The following is a 21,907-nucleotide window of genomic DNA, read 5'->3' as shown; positions in this document are numbered from 1 at the left end:
AAGTTGTGTATTTGCTAAAGGCTCGCGGCATTCCCATGTGTGTGCCTGGACCTGCAGACAGAGCAGCCGATTGTGATGAGCTGCCGTGAGTTCCCCGTGCTTCTTGTGCTTACACATTCAGTGACTGACTCCTCCCACAGAGGCAGGTTTGTGTGTTTGCCTTGACAATGGGTTTAAATCCATTGTCCTCTTTGTCTAAAAATAAGAACCCTTAGGCACTTGCTGCTGTAAGGAACACAGTAGACCCATCTGTGTTATTTTTTTCATATTCCCTCTGTTAAAAATATATTTTCTACCTAACAGTTGTTGTTCAGGCGCTAAGTCATGTCTGACTGTTTGAAACCCTATGGACTGTATCTTGCCAGGCTCCTCTGTCAATGGGATTTTTCCAGGCAAGAATACTGGAGTGGTTTGCCATTTACCTCTCCAGGGGATTTTCCCAGACCAAGGATCAAACCCATGTCTCTTGCATTGGCAAGCCGATTCTTTACCACTGAACCACCTGGGAAGCCCACGAAGAGAGTAAAGCCACTCAGAATATTCAGGCTCATTTATGTATTAGATGTAGAAAAAATTTTCTCTATGTGACTACCATTGTTTGTCCACTGTATATTTATTTGCCTTTTATCATCCTCTCTGGAGCGGAAAGTGAGCATTCTGGATCAAAGCTTGAGATGTACCTGCCCCCTTTTCAAAAAATATATATATTTGAATTATAAGAGAATGTAAAAACCTCCTGCTCATAATTCTTGGCTCCTTTCCTTTAAGAGAAGAGGTAGAGAGCAGGAAAGAAAAAAATACACCAAAGATACACATCTTGGGCTATTCCTCTAACTTCTTTCCCTGGAGTCATTAAAATAAATGTATTTGTTCATTAAAGAAAATCCTATTCATGTATAAAAATCCTGTTTGTCATACTTCTCTTATTTTTCTATAATTCCAAAATGTATTAGATGAAAAATATGTGTTTTTTCTTACATAGTTTGTGATTAATTCAAATAAAACTGCAAAACAGTATGTTATAGCTTCTAACCTTGTGCAGAATTCAGTATCATATGTTCCTCAAGATGCAGAATGAAAATGTTTTACAATCACCACTTCTCTGTTTTGGCTCTCATTTCAGACAGCAGGTATTTATTGTTAGACTTGAATTTGGTTAACAAGTAGAATGCTAATTCTTAACACCTATTTTCACTACAGGTGTTTTCTAGTATTTGTAATGATTTATTTATGTAGTGCTTTATAAAACTTGATGTCTTAACTCCGTATATAGTGAGTGTTAAAACAGGTGCCATTGTCTCCATTTTACAGATGGCAAATTGAAGGCCAAAGGTATTTATGACTTGTTTTAGATTCCACATTAGGTTAGTAGCAGAGCCAAGATGAGAAGTCTTGTTTTTCACAAAGGTTGGTCAATCAAATATATCAGAGGGCAGACCCTAGACTGTGGTTCAAAATTGTGGAAAATACCACTGTCCTCTCTCTTCTGATTTTTCACAAAGATAGGAGTTTATCTTATTCACAATTCCAACCCTAATAATTTGCATAGTACTTGGAATAAAGTAATTATTCAGTACGTATCTCCGAATGGATGAATAAGCAAATCAAGGGAGTACAGAAAGATACTGAATCTTTGAATAAAAATACAGCATGTCTCCTGTCCCATCCCTCATGCTTCTCTCGTTAGGCCCAGAAAAGATTTTGAAGTTTGAAACAATGGAGTTTGACACTGACTTACTATTTAAGTACTTCATATGGTTGTGAGGCAAAAATGATTTCATTTAAAACCCTATGTCTTGACTTTTTACCTTGGAGAATTAAACTAATCTTTTTGGGTCTTGATATCCATCTAGAACTTGGCCATAATCTGAGAATGATTTGTGATCCGACTTTCTGCATGTGGGGTCTGCTTTAGAGGGTTAGGGCTGTATCTTCATTGCATTTCCTTCAGTTTAACATGCTGGGAATCTTCTCAGAATTAGACTCTTCCCTTGAAAAAGCTGCCCCTGGGAAGATGCTGGATGCTTTAGGATATTACTTTTTAAGGCTCCCTGGAAACCAGTTAGTGGGCATTTACCATCAAACTCAAATCCTTGCTCAGCTATGGTAAGTGCCTTTGGCCAAGATGTCTTATTCACAGAAGCTACACTCTATAAGGTTTTTGTCTGGAGTTTTCTCTGTTCCAGTTCTGTTTCTTTAGAATATTTTAGGCAGGCATGGGATATTTTTTTGGAGGTTTTACTTAAATGGTTAGTATGTACTTGAAGGAGGGGAAGCAGCTAAGGTCTGCTGCTGCTTGAGATATCATGGAGATAAGTAGATACTGGGTTACTATTTCCATCATTTCATTCTCCCACTCTGAATGTGTAGGATACTGAGATAAATAAGACCTCTCAAAAATGGAGGACAGTTATCCTCTTTTTTCCCCTACCTCATCTTTCTACTCTAAACAAGTTTTGCAGACTCAATCTTGTTGGCTGGGAGCCCGCGGGGTTTCCTCATCATGTGGCAGACTGTCGTAGCATTTTTATGATAGAAAGTGTTTCTTTTGGTCTGAAACCCAAATATGTGAAATATAGGTCAGGGGTTGGGAATTAATCCCTACTTGTCATGTGAGAAGAAATAATTGGCATGAAATGTAGTCAAGAATGCTTGCCATCCTGGCAGCATTGGGTCATTTTTTTGCTATTGGCTTTGGCTGCTATTCCCAGAAAAATAATGGGCAGGTTCATAATTCTTAGAGTATATCTTTATTAACTCTGTCAACTTGTGGTATGAAGGGAGCCCAAGAGACAGTCAGCCTGGACGTCTCTACTTGTGCCATTTCTATGTGGAGTATGTGACTATACACACCGTGACAAATTAATACAGAAAGAACATTGAGTTTCGCTTATTCCCATGCCAGACCTTCAGAGAAAACTTCCTCATCCTTTGAGAGACTTGAGAACCAAATAGAAGTTCTACATAGAGGTTATTGTTTTCAATAAAGATTTTACTCTTACTCTTACGCAGACAGTCCCTGCTGGAGTATGCACATCCTGCAGGAAAACAATCTCCAAATGGGTTGGGTACCAACCATTGATTTTGGACATTAAGGAATGTTATAAGTAGTGTTTGAAGTCCTACAACTGGCCCACTTATAGGGGATTAGAAATACATTGTATACTTGCAATTAAAGACAGTAGGAAAAACAGATTTACTACTAGTAATTTGACAGGATAGAGGAACAAAACACTTGAGAAGCTTTTGCTTTTCTTGGAAAGTAGGTGCTTATAGCTCGGTTAGAAGCAGGCAAGCCAGTGCCTCCAGGTGTTGTAGAGTGGCTTTGGAAACATTCAAGAGCTTAAGAGTTGGAGGCTCCTTTTTTCCTTTAAGTCTGCCACTTTTATATTAAAATAGTGAACTTGCTAGAAAGAAACCACCTAAAGCAACATTATTTTTTTTCTCACTGTTTCTTTTACACATTCTGTTAAATAGCTCTTCCTTCAGTTCTTAGATGAAATTTTGAGAACTCTAACTTTATAAGGTACTGTCTGATAAGTAATAGTCTTACAGCAACTCTAAAACTTCAAAGAATACAGTTTATTATAATCTAATAATATGAACTTCTTGTCCTCTTTAAGTTTTCTCCCACCCCAAGCAAGGACCCAACCAAGAACTGGAAGTGTGGAAAAAAGGAGGGAGATGGTTGGGGGAAGAGAGAGAGAGAGAGAGAGAGAGAGAGAGAGAGTGTGTGTGTGTGTGTGTGTGTGTGTGTGTGTGCCATTTCTGGCCCCTCCAGAACTGGAGTAGGATGAATCAGGAGAGATCCTACTGATGGATTCAGATTTGACTTCCCAGATATTCAGAGATGACTCTTTCATGGAGTATTTTAGGGTGACCCCCCTCTGGAACTCTCAACTGCAGGTAATTCCTGTGAGTTAAGTGATGCCTCAGGCATGTGATTTTGACACTCTGACCTCTGTTCCTAGACTTCTGGTGACTGCCCATCTCTTGATTCACCTGGATGTTCTAGGTAGTGTTTTCAAGATGGCTGTTGGTTTGCCCCTTCTTGTGTGGCCCACATCTAGTCTACAGAAAGCTTGAGCCTTCTCTTTCTCTCTTCATGGCTTCTTCAGGCCAGTCTAGCCACACCTTCTTATGCCAACGCTTAAACTCCCTTTAACTCTGAGAGATACTTGTCAAACTCTCCAAGAATCCCCTTGAATTTACTCTCACTCTACTTAAAGCAAAAAAGTTGTCTTTCTTCCCTGGAGCAACCATGTATATAACTCAGCAAAGGATTTTTCTCCAGTTCTTCCAACTCAAAGACTTTCATTGGTTGGAGATGCTGACAGAGGTGGTTCTGTAGTCTTAGCAGTTCTGCACTGGGCTCTGCTTATCTCATTATTACGTCATAACTTTGGAGTCTTGGACAAAGCTTATGATAGAATGATCCCATTTATCATTTTGTTGAATGTCGATTTTACTTTAATACATATACTTTGCTATGTAGGTATTAATAATAGTGCTCTAATCATCCATTGTTCAGGTTCTTTATGCTCACAAGTGATATTATGAGATAAATGGAAAGAAATTGGTGAAAGATACTATTTTCTCTGAGATAAATCTGGCAGAGATATATGACAGTTGTTGTTGTTGTTTAGTTGCTAAGTTGTAACTGACTCTTTTGCAATCCCATGAACTTTAGCCCACCAGGCTTCTCTGTCCATGGGATTTTCCAGGCAAGAGTGCTAGAGTGGGTTGACATTCCCTTCTCTGGGATATTCCCAACCCAATCATCTAACCTATGTCTCTTGGGTTGGCAGGCGGAATTTTTACTTCTGAGCCACTAGGGAAGCCCATATATGATAAGGGGAAATGATAATGGCAAAAAATGCTAAAAACCTAGATTAGTGTGATATTGAGGGTACAAAAATGATGGTGAAGAGTGTAGTTTTCCACTAAGAGGCACTGTCAAATGAGGACAGCTTGGTGCTTGTTTCAGGTGGCCCCTAAAGGGGAAGGAAGGAGTAGACATGGTGGGCAACTAAATATGGCCCTTCCCATCCATCCATTGCCAGCCTGGAAAATATATATATTCATAGAGAAAATTATTCCTCAAATTAATCACTTGAATCTTGCCTCCTTGTGCTAGTACTTCTCATAACTCATTCTTTTCCATTATCTTATCACACACCCAGGCTACCGCCAGTGTTACCTAAGAAAATCAGTTATTCTTAAACTATTTATGAAGCACCAGTTAAAGGCAAGGCACTATGCTTGGTGGATTGAAGATATATGTTATGGTATAGCTTATTCTCAAGTTATTTCAGTTGAGGTAAGGGATAAAAGACATGATCACATGAAGGACTGAATAGAATCATAGACCTGTTAGTGGGAGTTTAGGGTGTTTAGGGTGTTTAGGGTGTGCGTGTTATTTTATAGATAAGAAAACTGAGACCCAGGATGGTTAAGTGCCTTTAGTGTCATCTAGTTAAATAATGGCAGAGCTAGAGCCCGACCCCGTGTGTGCCTGTGTGCTGAGCCCCTTCAGCGCTGTCCGACTCTTTGTGACCCTGTGGACTGTAGCTGTCCATAGGGCTCTCCAGGCAAGAGTACTGGAGTGCACTGCCATGCCCTCCTTCAGGGGATCTTTCCACCCCAGGGATTGAACCTTCTGTCTGCTGCATTGGCAGGCAGATTCTTTACCACTAGTGCCACCTGGGAAAACCAGAGCCAAATGAACCCAGTTCTGTTTCTTCTCAGTGCTGCTTCTACAACAGTTTCTCACCTCTCTTAAAAAGAAACTACAATACCTTGCTGCGCTGTTGCAGAGTGGTGCAGATTTGGCCAGCTAATCTGATTAAATAAATGAATGTGCTGAAGCCAGCTCTTGTCAGCTCTCAAGAGCTGATTGTGGGCACCTTTCCAGCTCCAAGTTTTGAAATTGGTCATGGTAGGAGAATTTATGCCACAGAAATTGGCAAACACTATAAATCAAGTGTCTCCCTCTCTTCTGCTGCTGCTGCTGCTGCTGCTAAGTCGCTTCAGTCACGTCCGACTCTGTGCGACCCCACAGACGGCAGGCCACCAGGCTCCCCCGTCCCTGGGATTTTCCAGGCAAGAGTACTGGAGTGGGGTGCCATTGCCTTCTCTGCCCTCTCTTCTAGAGAGAGCCAATTAGTAAACATTTACCAGTGTACTCCTGCTTATAAGTAATAAATATGATAGCTTATTTGTGAAGAGGTTGTCATATGAATGGCTTTTATGGGATTTGGATAAAGAGAAAATGTGAGAAGCTATTTGAGAGTGGAATTATGGAGTGAGTAGTTTTCTGGGATAGCAAATAAAATGGTTTGGTTGGGTGGACGAAATGTTGGATGGGAGTTCCAAATCACAGGTCTTTAGAGACCAGACTGAGTACATGAAGGATTAAATCGGGGCAGGGTTATGAATAAGAGGGAGTTTTGGAGGTTATGGTAAAGTGAAAGGTAAAGGCTTGCTGAAATGTATTTTTTAAAAAGTTTGCTGTATTCTACCTACTTGGAATTTCCCATTACACTAACAGTGTAAATCTAGAAAGCAGTGTGAGTCAAATAAGGCCCTGAGAAGGGACTGTCTTTGCCTTCTTAGAATAGCACTAGTTTCCTTGACATAATGAAGGCAAAGTTGAGCATCCTAACTTATTCCTTCTCTTCCTCTTTACCTTGTTTCTGTGTCTTCATTTGGAAATTTCTATAAGTGATTTTTTTCATGTTGTTTGTGTGTTCAAAAACTCATGCAGTGTTTTCCTTCATTAGTATGGACAATGTAGAATTGAGTTTCTGTTGGTGAAACCATTCTCAGCTTTATCATATTTCAAGGATAATGATACCCCAGAGAGAGAAAGATTCAGTTATATTTCCAAAAGGTATTCATTCATAAATCTGATGAAAAGTCCCACTATAAAAAATAAAGAAATCATATGGTTTAGGGAAGGATCTAGAACATATTGGTTAATTGATTTTCTTTTCAGCATGTCCTCAGGTTAATTTCACATAGCCTTTTAAAGGTGTTTTTATTTTACACTTAACTATAAGGATAACTTCACATTGATTAGCAGACATTTTTTAAAAGTGAGAATTGCCCCCTACAGAGATACCTTTATTCCAACATATCACATTCAAAGGGGTTATAAAAAATGGAAGGTTGGTAAAGTCATTATTATGACTCCTAAGGAAAAGTTTTCTGTATAAAGCAAAGCATAATTCATACATGAAAATGTCCTAATAAGTTCTTAAAATTTCCTAAGTATAATCATACTTCCACAAAGCCCAACAAAAGCTATCAAATAGCTCTTTGCAAATGTTTCACAAGCGTCTCTAATGATAATAGCATCCCTTGTGTCTGAGAAGGACCCCACAGAGGTTTCACCAGTACCCACCCCCATGATAAGCTGGTCAGGAATGGAGCAGGGGTAGGTTGCAGATAGACTGTGGCATTCAGGCACTGGAAAATGAATTGCAATCCAGATGCGAGAATCAAATCTAGGGCTTGGACCTCCTTAGCACAGATGGGCTGATTGACAGATCTTCTAAGAGAGGTTTCAGCTCCTGGCTTGCTTAGTAGCCACTGAAACTCTGCCAAGGATGTGAGAAGAAAGCAGGTGCTTAAAGCATGTTTGCAGAAGAAGTCAGGAAAGGAGAAGGAAGGTGTTGCAAGCTCTCTCACAAGTTTAGGTCCGCTTCCACCTTGACTCTGGACCTCAGCCCTCATGGCCCCAGGCCTCTCTCAGGGTTTCCACTGTAGAGCAGGACAGCACCCAACACATTCTGTGTTGCAGACCAGGAAGGTGCAGAAAATGCCATGCCAGTGGGCCAAGTTTCACCAAAGGACTTGTGGAGGTTAGAACTATTGGGATTTCCCTCAGAGAAGGAGGATTGCTTCTCAAGGGGCATTCCAAAATGGCCTCCACTTTTGAGACTCTGGAAAGTTTGGTTGGAAGTCTTTTGGGAAGTACTATATGCTCGATACCAGGGGTCCCCAATCCCTGGGCTACCCACCAGTATTGGTCTGTGGCATATTAGGAACCAGGCTGCACAGTGGGCGGTGGGTACCTGGCTAGTGAGTGAAGCTTCATCTGTGTTTACAGCTGCTCCCCATCACTCTTATTACCACCTGAGCTCTGCTTCCTGTCAGATTCTGCATTATATAATTATTTCATTATAAATCCAATGAAATAGTAACAGAAAAGTGTGTTTGAATCATCCCCAAACCATCCCAACCACCCCCATCCCCATCTGTGGAAAAATTGTCTTCCATGAAACTAGTCCCTGCTGCTAAAATGGGTTGGGGACCACTGCTGTATACAATAGCCAGCCAAATAAAAGACATGTACCCAGAGGCCCAGTTATGCCCATATAGCTAAGAAGAGGACTTACAGCACCATGAGTTTCTTGGTAGGAATGCACCAAAATAAAATCATTTGGAACTGAGATGTATACTTGCCCACAAAACCAAAAGTCCAACTTTCTTTTGTGTTGCCAGCATTACCCTCCCACAAAAAACAAATGTCAGCCTTTTGCTTCCCCTTCTCAGATTCCTTTCATGTAGTATTTTTACTCGTGGGATTTATCCTGTTGCAAGGTGTGACTAGGTGGTAGCTTTTGTTCCTCTGGTTTTGGTGCTTGGTGCCCCGAAGTGCACACCATCAACGTCCCCTTCCTCCTGTCCTTCTGATCACTCAGTGGGCTCCTCCTGCCTTCTGTCTCCCAGGCTTTGCATTTTGCTGTCTGGCTCCTTTTTCCCCAGCACTATAGAACGCTGCTATGCCTGTGATCCATGATGAACAGGACAGAAGTACCAGGGAATTCGCAACCCCCGGGAGCAGTCCTCAGATGATGATCTCAGGTTGTTGTTGTTCAGTTGTGTCCAACTCTTTGTGACCCAGTGGAGTACGCCAGGCTTCCCTGCCCTTCACCATCTCATGGAGTTTGTGAAAGACAGGGAAGCCTGGCGTAAAGTTGGGGGTAAATATCGTAGCTCCCTTGCCCCTTCAAAGTGTCATAATTTGAACGTGTATGTTTTGCAATGGCTCCTAGAGTTTCCTCACTGAGATATAGCTCAAGTCACCTCCAGTGGTAGTTGGATTGATAAGGCATCCTTCTTTGTCCCCCTTCCTTACTTTCATAGTACTATTCCCAGCATTTCCCAAAAAAAGCTATTTGTACTTAAATCCTTGATTTAGGGTATTTTCCTGGGAGAACGCAATCTTCGGCATACCTGTAAACATTAAGGGGCTCTATCTCTACCTGTTTACTCTCGCTTTCTTTTTAAAGCCTCTTGTCAAATCATGTAGATTCTATTTCTCTGGAAGGATGGGCAATGGTTCAGAGATTTTTATGAAGTTATATAAATACAGAAATAATATATACTCATGCTAAATATTCCATGATTCAAAATCATTCCACCAAATCCAAAGAAAGAATGTTGAATAATGAGGATAACAAAAAAGAGTAGTGTGATTGAGGTCTAAAGGATAGCAAAGGATACCAATAATTTTTTAAGGAATAATAACAGCAAACCATTTATTGAACATTTATGTGCTAGTGATGATGCTAAACTATGTATACATGTGGGATATACACCCCCGTACGCACATCTTAAATTTATCTCCATAATAAACCTATGAGATATGTGTGTGCCTTCAAATCCTCAAGAGTTGATACTCTGTAACCACTACAGTTTCTAGTAATTGGGAAATTTTTTCTTTGTAGCTCACTCTCCTGTTATGTCCACTGGCAGAAATCTGCTTTTACTTTTATCTTAACATTAATATCCAACAGTGAGATTTCTAGATAGTCTGTTTAAAGAAAATATCTTTATTCCCAACTGTGTTTATATCTTTAAAAAAGCCATTTTCCCCCCAAGAGATGTTGACAGAATTAACGTCAGAAGAGTTCTTTTTTTTTTTTTTTCTAAATGGATGTGGTTTTTAAATTTGATGCATTTTAAAACTTCAAAGGCTTTACTAAAGCTCTCACATGTTGTCCTTAAGACGCATGGTAGGAATGTCAATTTCCATGGCAGTCTTGAAGCACTTCTGTTGTTTTTTTGTTTGTCTCCCTTTGAAGTATAAATTTATAAAACTAATCTCTCTTTGGGTTTGAAACTATGTTCATGAAAGACAGAAATTGTTTGAAGAGAAAATCATATAGTGAGTCAAAATTTTAAATTGGATAGTATTGAAAGTTTTGAATTTTTGCTCAATACAGGCCAAATTAAAATGTTTCTTACTCCTAGGGAACATTATATAGGATAAGACTGATTTCTGCTTTGATGAAGGGCTAAACCAAAGATGTTAGAAAAATGCAGGAATTCATAGTATATTCAGTGGTGAATTATATTTGTCAATTTCTAGAGTCCGATGAATGTTTTCAAATATACCCTATAAGCCTCAAGACAGAGAATTTTTATTATTGCTATCCTCTTTTTAAATAAATGGCATCAGGAAAGATCAATTAAACAAGAAGGTGGAGAATAAAAGGTAAACTTAGAAAAAGATGACTCTCAACTTTGATTTGTCAAGCAAATCCAAATGAAGTCAAAATCAAGACATTTTCTTCCTTTCCTGTCAGATGTCATTGAAACACTTTTTGGTACAGAAATATTTAGTATTATCCTTAGTTCACTTTTAAGCTTCCCATTTTCTAGATAACTGGTGAGAGTATGGGGAAATGGACCCTCTTGTTTACTTCTGGTGAGAATGTTAATTGGCCTAGTATCTGCAAAAAGCTCCCCAAATATAATAATTTCCAACTCAGAAATCCCACCTCTAGGAATTTATTCATCTGAAATTCTTATATAAGTTGCAGAAGATAAGCCAAGGAATAGTACTATAGTATTGTTTATAGTATGAAAAATTGTTTATAACCTAAATAAAAGCCACTGATGTGCTGGTTGAGAAAACTATGACACGTTGATAGAGTAGCAAACTATGTAGATTAAAAAAAAGTACTAAGAGAAAATGTCTGATATATCCCTTTTGATTTTTAAAAAGTATGTGGTTGAATACATTTTATAAAATGTTTTAAAGGATGTAGCATTATTATTTCATAGTCACAGTTTGGGGAAAGAGTTGAGCATGATTCTTTGGAACTATGTCTCAAAAGTTGAGCTTGGTTCAGGGACCATCTATATAGTGAACTCTGTCATGTCTCCTTCATGTTAGATGTCTTAAAAGCCATTCATATTGTCCTAAGATAACAGCAGTTTTGCAGTCAGGATGTGAGGAGAAAGAACTGCCTGAGAAATTAGTTTTAAAAAACCAATGGGAAATGAATTTATTTCTACAGGCTATTTTTAATTTTGGCAAGTTGACTAAATTCAGTGCTTTGGTTTATCTATCTGGAAAATGGGAAGCTTAAAAATGGACTAAGAATAATACTAAATGCTTCTGTATGTAAATGTTGAGCCATATTTAGTTATCTCTTCATTTCCTTCTTTGTTTTTTTAAAATCTGGATATCTTCAAAGATTAAGTAGTGAAGAAAAGTTTCTTCTTTTTGAGCATCCTATCACAGCTGTAGAGTATGCTTCCTTAGTGAAGGGTAGAAAAATGACACAGAACAGTTTTCCTACTGCAGCTATTCTTTTTTTTTTTTTTTATCAGCTTCCTCTCTCTTTCTCTCTCTCATGCTCTGTTATTCCACAGGCTTCTATTTCCTTACACCAATGGCTCATCTTAGACCTGTACTTCCTTTTGACTCAGTCATACTGTAATAGAACTGAGTCTTGGGCAGCCCTTAGTACACAGCTGTTGGTGCTCAGCATTACTCCTTACTGCTGTTACTAGGCAATGTTTACTGAGACCACTAATGGTCCTGCTCAGCCATTGATGGTGCTGCAGCCCCTCTCCCAGGTGAGCAGCTGTCAGTTCAGTTCAGTTCAATCACTCAGTCATATCAGACTCTTTGCGACCCCATGGACTGCAGCACACCAGGCTTCCCTGTCCACCACCAACTCCTGGAGCTTACTCAAACTCATGTCTATCGAGTTGGTGATGCCATCCAACCATCTCATCCTCTGTCTGCTTCTCCTCCTGCCTTCAATCTATCCCAGCACAGGGTCTTTTCAAAAGAGTCAGTTCTTCGCATCAGGTGGCCAAAGTATTGGAGCTTCAGCTTCAGCCTCGGTCCTTCCAATGAATATTCAGGGCTGATTTCCTTTAGGATGGACTGGTTGGATCTCCTTGCAGTCCAAGGGACTCTCAAGAGTCTTCTCCAACACCACAGTTTGAAAGCATGAATTTTTGGTGCTCAGCTTTCTTTATAGTCCAACTCTCACACCCATACATGACTACTGGAAAACTATAGCCTTGACTAGATGGACCTTTGTTGGCAAGGTAATGTCTCTGCTTTTTAATATGCTGTCTACATTGGTCATAACTTTTCTTCCAAGGAGCAAGCATTTTTAAATTTCATGGCTGTAGTCACCATCTGCAGTGATTTTGGAGCCCCCCCAAAATAGTCAGTCACTGTTTCCACTGTTTCCCCATCTGTTTGCCATGAAGTGATGGGACTGGTTAGTGGTCCTACACAGCCATTGGGTGGTGCTGCAGTGGGCCCCTCCCTCAAGCAAACAACTGTCAATGAGCGGCTGTTAGTGGGCCCATTCAAAGTCATCGGTGTGGTGGTCCTCAGGTGGAGAGTGAGGTAAGAGGTGGATTCTGGCCTTCTCTCAGGGGCCCACCAGCTCACCTGGGCTTGGGCCAGTGGGTGAGCTGGGTGCCCAGAGAACAGGTTGGGGGCTGTGTCCTGCAGGGTTTCAGAACTCTCGCCAAGGCTGCTGGGCCAAGGGCTTGAGGAAGGTGAACTTCTTCCATATCTCTGCTCCTGTGATCTCATGGCAGTGGGCATCTGCCTGGGTCACAGTCTTTGAGAGCTGGTCCCTGGTAGCCTGGGGAGCCTGAGGGCCAGGAGGGTCCTGGGCACTTGGCTCATTCAGGGACGACAGCTGGAAGAATCTGGGGACCTGGCCCTGAGAGTTCCACCACCTGAGATCTGCCTCCCCTTAGCTGGGACTGGACCTCAGAGGGTGACAGATGAGCGTTGGGACCTGGTCCTTTCTTGTCAGAGCAGAGAATAGCATTTGGTGGAGTTTATAGGAGCCTGAGACCTGACCTCAAGAACAAAGGATCTGACACTAAAAAGTTGCAACAACTACCTGTACCTCTGCCTCACCTTTCCTACAAAAGAGCTTTGCTGAAAGCTTTCAGGGAGTTTGGGGTTTTTAAAAGCTTGAGCCACCCACCTCTTTGCATGGCCCCCAATAAACCTTTGTTTGTTCCACACTCCCACAGTTTGGTATTGGGATGTGAGAGTTGGATTATAAAGAAAGCTGAGTGCTGAAGAATTGATGCTTTTGAACTGTGGTGTTGGAGAAGACTCTTGAGAGTCCCTTGGACTACAAGGAGATCCAACCAGTCCATTCTAAAGGATATCAGTCCTGGGTGTTCATTGGTAGGACTGATGTTGAAGTTGAAACTCCAATACTTTGGACCTGATGCAAAGAGCTGACTCATTTGAAAAGACTCTGATGCTGGGAAAGATTGAGGGCAAGAGAAGGGGATGGCAGAGGATGAGGTTGGATGGCATCACAAACTCAATGGACATGGGTTTGGGTGGACTCCAGGAGTTGGTGATGGACAGGGAGGCCTGGCTTATGGGGTTGCAAAGAGTCGGACACGACTGAGTGACTGAACTGAACTGACTAACCTCACTGTGCGTTGGGCACATATTGTGTTTCAGTAACAATATTTGATAAAGCCCTTGCTGTTTGGATATATTCCAGATCAGAAGGATGTTGCTATTTTCTCATGGTGAACTGTTTTATGATTCTTGCTTTTCTATTCAGTGGTGAAACTAGTGACACAGTGGTATTTTTTTTCTAATGTTAGACTTTTTCATTTCTTATTATATCTCTTCGTTTCTTTAAGAAAAATTTATAGGCCACAAGTACAGTGGTCATTCATTTTTAAGGTACCTCTGATGTCTGAATAGATGATCTTACATCATGCATACATTACAGTACATACATATTGAAGGCTGAGTTTGAGAATAAATCACAAGTACTAGGAACAAATGTACTTTTCTGATTTCTTTTATTTCAAGATGTTTTGAGGAGAAAAAAGGGCTGTGACATTTGCACTACACATATATCAGTGCACGGGCTGTTATGTGTCACTTCTGTTTATTGTGGTCAATGGAGCTATAGGTCAAGGAAGTCACCTATAGGCAAGAACAGCATTAGAATATTCATGGTTCAGCACTTGGTATCACTTGGCGTGACACAAAGCTGCTAATGCAGGTGTTTAAAGGACTTTGCAAGCTCTCGGAAGGTCAAGGTCAGTACCATTTAAACATAATTAATGACCATTAATTAGTTTTATTTAATTTACCTTTTATATTCTTGCAACTGTAGAGTAAGATAATAAATAATTTTAAACAAGCCTGTAAGAAAGAGTGAATTCAAATTAATTAAATTAACAAGACTATTCAGAATCATTGGGAATGGAAATCTCTAGAAAGTTTCTTTGAGCATCTAGATCAAAGCTGTCCAGTGGAGGTAAGCCACCAATATAATTGAAAATTTTCTAGTTATCACACTAAAAAATGAAAGGTAACAGTTGGCATTGATTTTCAGATTATGTTTTATTTTACTCAGTATAATAAAAATATTAGCATTTCAGCACATAATCATTTTAAAAATTACTGAGATTCAAAAGATTCTCCTTTTGTACTAAAACTTTTGAAATCTAATGTGCGTTTTACACTTATAGCACATATCATATTCAGACTGGTCATATTTCAAGTATTCAACAGCCATTTGTCTAGAGGGTACCATATTGGATAGTACAGGTCTAGATTTTTAGAGTTGAAGCTAGAACATTAGTTCATTTTTATTTTATCATAGCTAGTATGTTATTATAATTAGAGAAATTAATGTTTAAAATGACAGCTAAGTCTAAGGACATACAGTGAACTACCACTTAATAAAGAAAATGTAATGGATATGTTGCTGATTCATTGCCAAGGGGTAAAGAAAAATGCAAGCTGCTAGTGCCTTCTATTATGCAACAAATAAAACTCTAACCCACAAATCTAAAGGGAAAAGTAAAACTAATGAGCTTTGGTTGGAATGAGACCAATGGCAGAACCAGTTTGACCACACAAGCATTTCCTGCAGTCTCTTGGAGAGATGGATATCAGGGCCATACTGTGGGCCTGAGGGCAGGATGCCAAAGGGTAAAGACCAATATCTTCCAATGTCAATTTTTTTACATTGCCCATCTGTTAGATTCTTAATGAAGCTTGGTGAATTGACAAGCATACTGCCTGGTGGGATGTACATACAGTAGGACTGTTATAGTATCATATTCTGGTTAATAGGGGGATATCTTGCATTTATACAGTATTTAGTTTTTCAAAGGGTATTGTCATTTATTTCCACAAATTTTTAAGACAGGCTTTACTAATCATGGCATACCAAGCAAACTAAGGCCAGAAAATTTCATAAATGATTATTGATTGAGCAGTTAATAAGCAAAGAATTATGTTGGCCTTCAGGTCTGTGTGTGTTCAGTTGTGGCCTTCAGGAGGTCATGGTAATTGTTACTTGAGAACTTAGATGTACAAGGCTATATATATATATATATATATATATATACCTTGAAAATAAATCATTGTAATCATTTGATTTCAAGGTAGTATATTCAGATCTGCTCCAGGAAAATGCCCAAATCTTGCTGTTTAGCCAAATCTATCTGCTTCTTTATCCGGGTAACCTGGGTTAGACCATGCAGGAGCCTCGAGGAATTCTTCCCTCAGACTAACATAGAGCCAACTAAGCCACTCTTCTTATTCTTCTTACATCTTCCATTAGCTTTCCCACAGAGAGATAATAATTATTCTCCTCATTCTCCGCTCAGAGATTTACTTGCTCCTCCATACTCTTGGACACACATTTGAGCTCTACTTGCTGGAAATGAAATTGCCTATACATGTGTTGAGAATGACGGTAACAATGGTGGTGGAAAAGAGAGTAAGATCTTGAAATCCCCCTAGGTGCCAGTGTGAGGTAGGGCAGAGTATGTCACTATAAGATTCCCAGTCTTGTATCTTTCTTCAAGTTAGTTGACTTAGCACTCAATGCTAGTAAATGAGAGACACTGCTCCCTCTTTCAAGAGAGATGAGTGGACATTTTTGTGAGATCCTTACTCCAGTCCTTGGAGTTACTCTTATTTACTTTAACCAATACAATTGTCATTTTTACCTATTCAGCTATTTAAAAGTGTGTCATTTTTATTGTCCCCAGAAACTACTGAAAGTTGTTATGTAATTACTTTCTTTATTAGTAAATTCATTCTAAAGTCATTTTATACAGTTGCTAGTAATTCAGTTCTTATTTACTCTTTCAGTTATACATAGCTATTGTTGAACCAAATTTATAAGCACAGACTATATATTTTAAAGTTTTATTGAAGTATGGTTGACCTACAGTGTTGTTAGGACTATATGTATTTTGTGCCGAAGCTATTGCAACAAGTTTTACCAGATAATACAGTTATGAGTAGTGTGAAAATGCCTGAAACTTGCTTTCCCATCTTTTATAGTTTTATACTACAAGAATTTATATACTTTTCAGACCAATTCTTTGTCCTTATGTAATATATGAAAATCTTTCCTTTTATATGAAAAAAAAAAAAAAAGGTGGATTTCCCCCCCGATTCTGCTTGGTACAAGATAGAGGATCTTATTCTGGGGCCTGAGCAGTTTCTGGAGCAGAATATTTCTCTTCAGATTTCCCCACTTTTCTAGTTATTGGAGATAGTCAGGAATTCCGATACCAATCCTGGTCCTAAGGAGACCTTATCACCAAAGAAGTTTGGCTTTTAAGGGAAGGAAAATAATGTTAACTCTCTCTCAGGAGTTAACAAACTTTGGGCGAGGTTGTTTTTCATTTTTATTTTCAAGGTGAGAGAGAGTTCACATGGTTGAGATATGAAAGAGAAGGTCCATTAGAGAAGGGGAGTTGGTTTTATTATCTTTATTTTCAGTAGCCAAATGAGGATGGTGGGGAGACTAAGATAATAGACAATTTCTTGATCAAAATCCAAGGGATAAAAGAGAAGAAGAAGAAGAGAAAAGATGATGGAAGCGATAGCAGAATTCCATAGTCTAAGTTAGATAAAAGACATGGTTACAGTTAAGGGCGGGTTTAGGGGAAGTTTTTTGTTTTGTTTTGTTTTTAAGTGGGGAAAATATAGAACCTCTCTTCTTTGGAGAATTGACAGTTTTGAACTCTGGACTCGTGTTAGAATCACCTGAGAGCTTTTAAAAACACCTCATGTCAGGGCCTCAGATAAATTTATCTGAGTCTCTGAGAAATGAGACCTAGGCATGGCCTTTTTCAAAAGCTCCAAAAGTTCTAATGTGCAGCCAGGGTTGAGAAGCAACAAGAGGCATATTGCACTAGGGTGGTATTTTCCCACTCTAGACAAGTAGGTTTTGAATGTGAAGACAGGATTACTGTTTTTGAAAAACTCTCAAGGTTTATCCAGTGGATAGCCAGTTCTGAAAATCATTGCATCAAAACCCCAACGTTCAATGTCATTTCTTGCCCTATATTCCTTATCTTAGTGGATGGCATCACTGTACAACCTTATGCCTAAGTTTACACTTGCCAGTTTTATCTTATATTACAAAATTTGTTTACAGGACATTAAGTATACATGCTAAAATAGAAAATGAATTCAGTTTTCTTGATGTTAGAAAACCATCGGTTTTAGTCAGTTTACAAATTCAATTAGTTATTCCTCTTAATATTTGTTTCATTCTCTTTTCTCCATTCTATCATGGCCTCAGATCAAGCTACCATATCAACTAATGCACTAATTTCTATACTCACCTGCTAGTCTCTAGTCGCATTTCATGTTCTCCTGACTACTCTCTCCCGATGCATCGGACTCACTTCTGCCAAATTGGCTAATCCCAAATGAAAGTATGATCATATTGATTTCCTACTCAAATTCTTTTAATGACTCAAAAGTAAAATTTGTGTGTGGCATGAAAAGCCATCATGATGTTGTCCCAGTATTCTTTTGTTTTATTCCTGCTACAGTCCCTTTTTATACCTAAGAAATACTGAGCTACTTGGTGGCACCCTGAACTGGCTCTTACCTCTCTGCCTCCATGTGGTACCCTGCCTCCGTTAGTGGCCCGTCACACTGCTTATGCTTCAGGTGTTAGCTCAGTCCCTTCTCTCTGAAACCCTCCAGCAGTTGGGCAGTGGGCACTTCCTCTGTTACTGCCACTGTCATTCTAGAACAACTTACATTGAGACCTTTTCTTTATTCTAATTGCTAATTACATATGTCTCTAACCTCACTTGACTGTATGCTTCTTGAGGGTATGGAAGAAAGAGGCTTTGAGCCATAGGCTTGAATCTGTAGATGAACTCATTAACTTATTACATAATTTGAGCTGTCAAGAGAAAACCAGTGTTATAACTAATAACAGAATCGCCACGGAACACTTGGTATTAAACTAACATAAGGTTAGTGAGGTCATTATGAGTGATAAATCTAATTTCCTATGACAAAATACATTTTAACTTGTTTCACCACTATATTACCATTCTTAATTCTTCAACAGTGAAAAATCTTGTGACTAAATGAGTATGCATGTTTTAATCTCAAAAGTGCTTCCCTGTTTCAGCTTCACTTAGTCTACAGACCTCACCCATGGTCCCATAGTTATTCATTTCAAAGTGGACTTGATAGTGTCTGAAAGCCTCTTGACTGACCCATTAATTCATTTATTTAACACAATGTTATTGAATATGGAACATGTATAGAACAATTACGCTAAGGGTGAAGGATACAGAGATTGAAAACAAAAAACAAAAAACACCACCAAAAACAGTTTTTCCCTTTGGGGATTAGAAAGCATGGGTTTTATATATGTTTATTTTAATCCTCCTAACAGTCCTGAGGAGCAAATATTACATCTCCATTTTATAAATGAGGACGTTCCAGAATATTTATCATCCCAAAGGGATTGAAAGAGTCAGATACAACTCAGTGACAACTCAGTGACTAACACTTTCACTTTTGTCATCTCAAAAGCAGCTTAAAACCCTGGTGCTTTCCCGTTTTGGAGATCTACTTGTGATTTACAACTGTGTTTCTTAAACTTTAATGTAAACACAAATCACCCCCAGGATCATGGTAAAATATAGATTTTGGTTTAGTAGGTCCAGGGTGGGATCGCAGATTCTACATATCTAGCAAACTCTGAAGTGCTGTGCAGTTGGTCTGTGAACTGTGCTTTGAACAGCAAAGTTCAGAACATCATGTGTAGAGTTCCTTTGTGTCAAACACTGTTCCTTTATTTATTGAGTCTTATGGAAGCCAAGTACTAAGTTCTTACATCCTTATGCTTCCTCAGCCTTCTGGGCCCAGTCAGCATATTTACCCATCACGAGGACTTCCCTGCTGGCTCAGACGGTAAAGCGTCTGCCTACAATGTGGGAGACCTCGGTTCAGTCCCTTGGTCGGGAAGATCCCCTGGAGAAGGAAATGGTAACCCACTCCAGTATTCTTGCCTGGGAAATCCCATGGATGGAGGAGCCTGGTGGGCTACAGTTCATGGGGTTGCAAAGAGTCGGACACCACTGAGCGACTTCACTCACTCACTCACTCACTCACTCAATCTTCTTTAACTATTCTACCCCACAACCATCTGGTCCCATTACAAATTCTACTATGCTTATCAGTAGTTGTTTTCTCATATCTGGTTTGTTTCTTAATCTACCTGGTAAGCTCTTTAAGGGCAAGAACCACATCTTGTTCATGTATTAGCTCCTCCACACTGCTAGTATCCTGCTGCACACTAGATACCAATGAATAATATGAGCTTGTGTTTACAGAGGAGTCTAATGTGTCCCTTGGACTGTATTCCTTTTTTTAACACACATTTTCTCATTTAATCTTTCACAGACTGTAACATTCTTCCTGTTTTGCAGGTATACAAACTGAAACCCAGATAGTTTATTACTTAAATAAATAAACATGTTTACCTAGTGGTCATGGCAAGATTTGAACTTGGCTTTTATTCTGCAGTCTATATCCTTTCCTTTCTGACACCAAGCTACTTCTTATTACAGTGGACGCTTAATTATACTCAACTGACAGACTATTCTTGTGAATTAATTATCATTTGAAGCGAAATTGAATTAGAGACTTTATTTTTACTTTGTTTTACCCATTTTTATGGTGGGAATCTCTGCAATAGGAAGCAGGAGAATTTCAGGAAAGGATTCTGATCTAACTAGACTCCCAGTTATTTTCTGGTCAGACCAGTTTCTTGCACTGGGGCAGGTTTCAGGCTGGCAATGTCATGAACTTTATGAAGCCCAATGAAAGGCTGGTGGCTCTGACAAGGCTACTGTCTAGTTCTTACCACCACTTCTTCATTTACTTCACCTCTGGATTCCTATCTTTGGAAGCCAAAGAAGACTATTGTGATTAGATATTTATTCTACTGATACACCAGTTGAAATGGAAGTAGTTGTTTTGTAATTCAACATGCTTTTGTGACATTGGTCCTGTTTTATGTCAATTTTACCCGCCCAAGGGCATGTCTAGCTAGACTGAAATACAGTCTATGTCTGCTGATGAGTATTTGTCCATTATTTTAAAGTAAAATATAGAAATGGATCATTTAAATACAATTTTAGAAGGGAAAAAATTCTGCTTTGTCTTTCTAGCTTTGTTTTCCTGGGGGTTAATAAATAGTATTTTGGGTATATGAACAATGTTTCACCTTCCTGTAGTTCTTCTTCTAACATCTATTCCTGTAGGCCTCATATTATGTGCCTTCTTCAGTGAAAGCAAATTGTTAAGAATTTTTATGCCCAATGGAAGCTTTTCTATACAAAAATAGTCAAACTTTGTTAGATCTTTTCTGATAAATCTTATTATCCCCAAACCAGAATGTTTCTTAAAATAGCTGTTGTTCTGGAAGAATCCTATAGAATGAAGCTTGTCCCAATGGTGGCAATCAAGGATAGTGTTTCTGAGCCTGGGCTCTGGAGAAGAAAGACTGGGTTCATAGTTTATTATCTGCATAGACTTGGAGGGTTCACTTAAATATCCCAAGCTGTTTTGCCATCATCAGCAAAATGGTTATGATAGTAGTTCTTATGAGGATGAAATTAGATAACTCATATAAAGCACTTAGCATTTAGCAGAAACTCAATAAATTTTAACTTTTATTATTTCACTTTTCTCTTGACTCACTTCCAGAATGAAAATTCTAGAAGAGTATAGGTATTGCAGTACGTATTGCTTTGCTTAATTGTTAGTTTGTTAAAAGAGATTATTTGGAAAAAATGCTTAATATTTTGGAACGAGGTTCTGATTCGTGAACATATATGCATTTTCTTTTTCAGTTTTGGTATCTGTTTTCAATACGAGTCATTGTGGTTTGGTTATACTTTTCTCTCATGAGCAGTTATTTAATTGTGGCCACAGAACCAACTTTATTGCATTCTGACTTTTGGAATATTTTAGGATTTAATGTTCTCACTGGGGAGAGGATTGTGAACTATTTAAGTCCTTTTTTTTTTTTTTTTAGGTTTCCATCCACAGATAGGTATAGTTAAAATAAACTAAGAATACACTAGCATGCAGGGGCTAGAATAATGACATTATGCTTAAACTATTGATAATAGTGTTTTATACTTTTCTTCTGAATAGATTTGGAGTGTTTTATGCTACACTGTATTTGCTTGGAAGCTTAATAAATAATCTCCTCAAGAAATTTATATCTTTTCAGCATATTTTTTTTTCTTAGACCCAAGATTACATATATAGCACTTAAGT

General features: G+C 38.9%; 1 long non-coding RNA gene across 3 annotated transcripts in view; it reads left to right on the top strand.

Moving 5' to 3' along the window:
- Positions 1-21,907, top strand: part of LOC121818714 (uncharacterized) — a 167,591-nt gene that overhangs the window by 32,810 nt on the left and 112,874 nt on the right. The gene's annotated exons all lie outside the window — the stretch shown is intronic.

Source organism: Ovis aries, chromosome 2, assembly GCF_016772045.2.
Source record: "Ovis aries strain OAR_USU_Benz2616 breed Rambouillet chromosome 2, ARS-UI_Ramb_v3.0, whole genome shotgun sequence".
NCBI lineage: Eukaryota > Metazoa > Chordata > Mammalia > Artiodactyla > Bovidae > Ovis > Ovis aries.
This window is presented reverse-complemented; position numbering and strand designations above follow the sequence as displayed.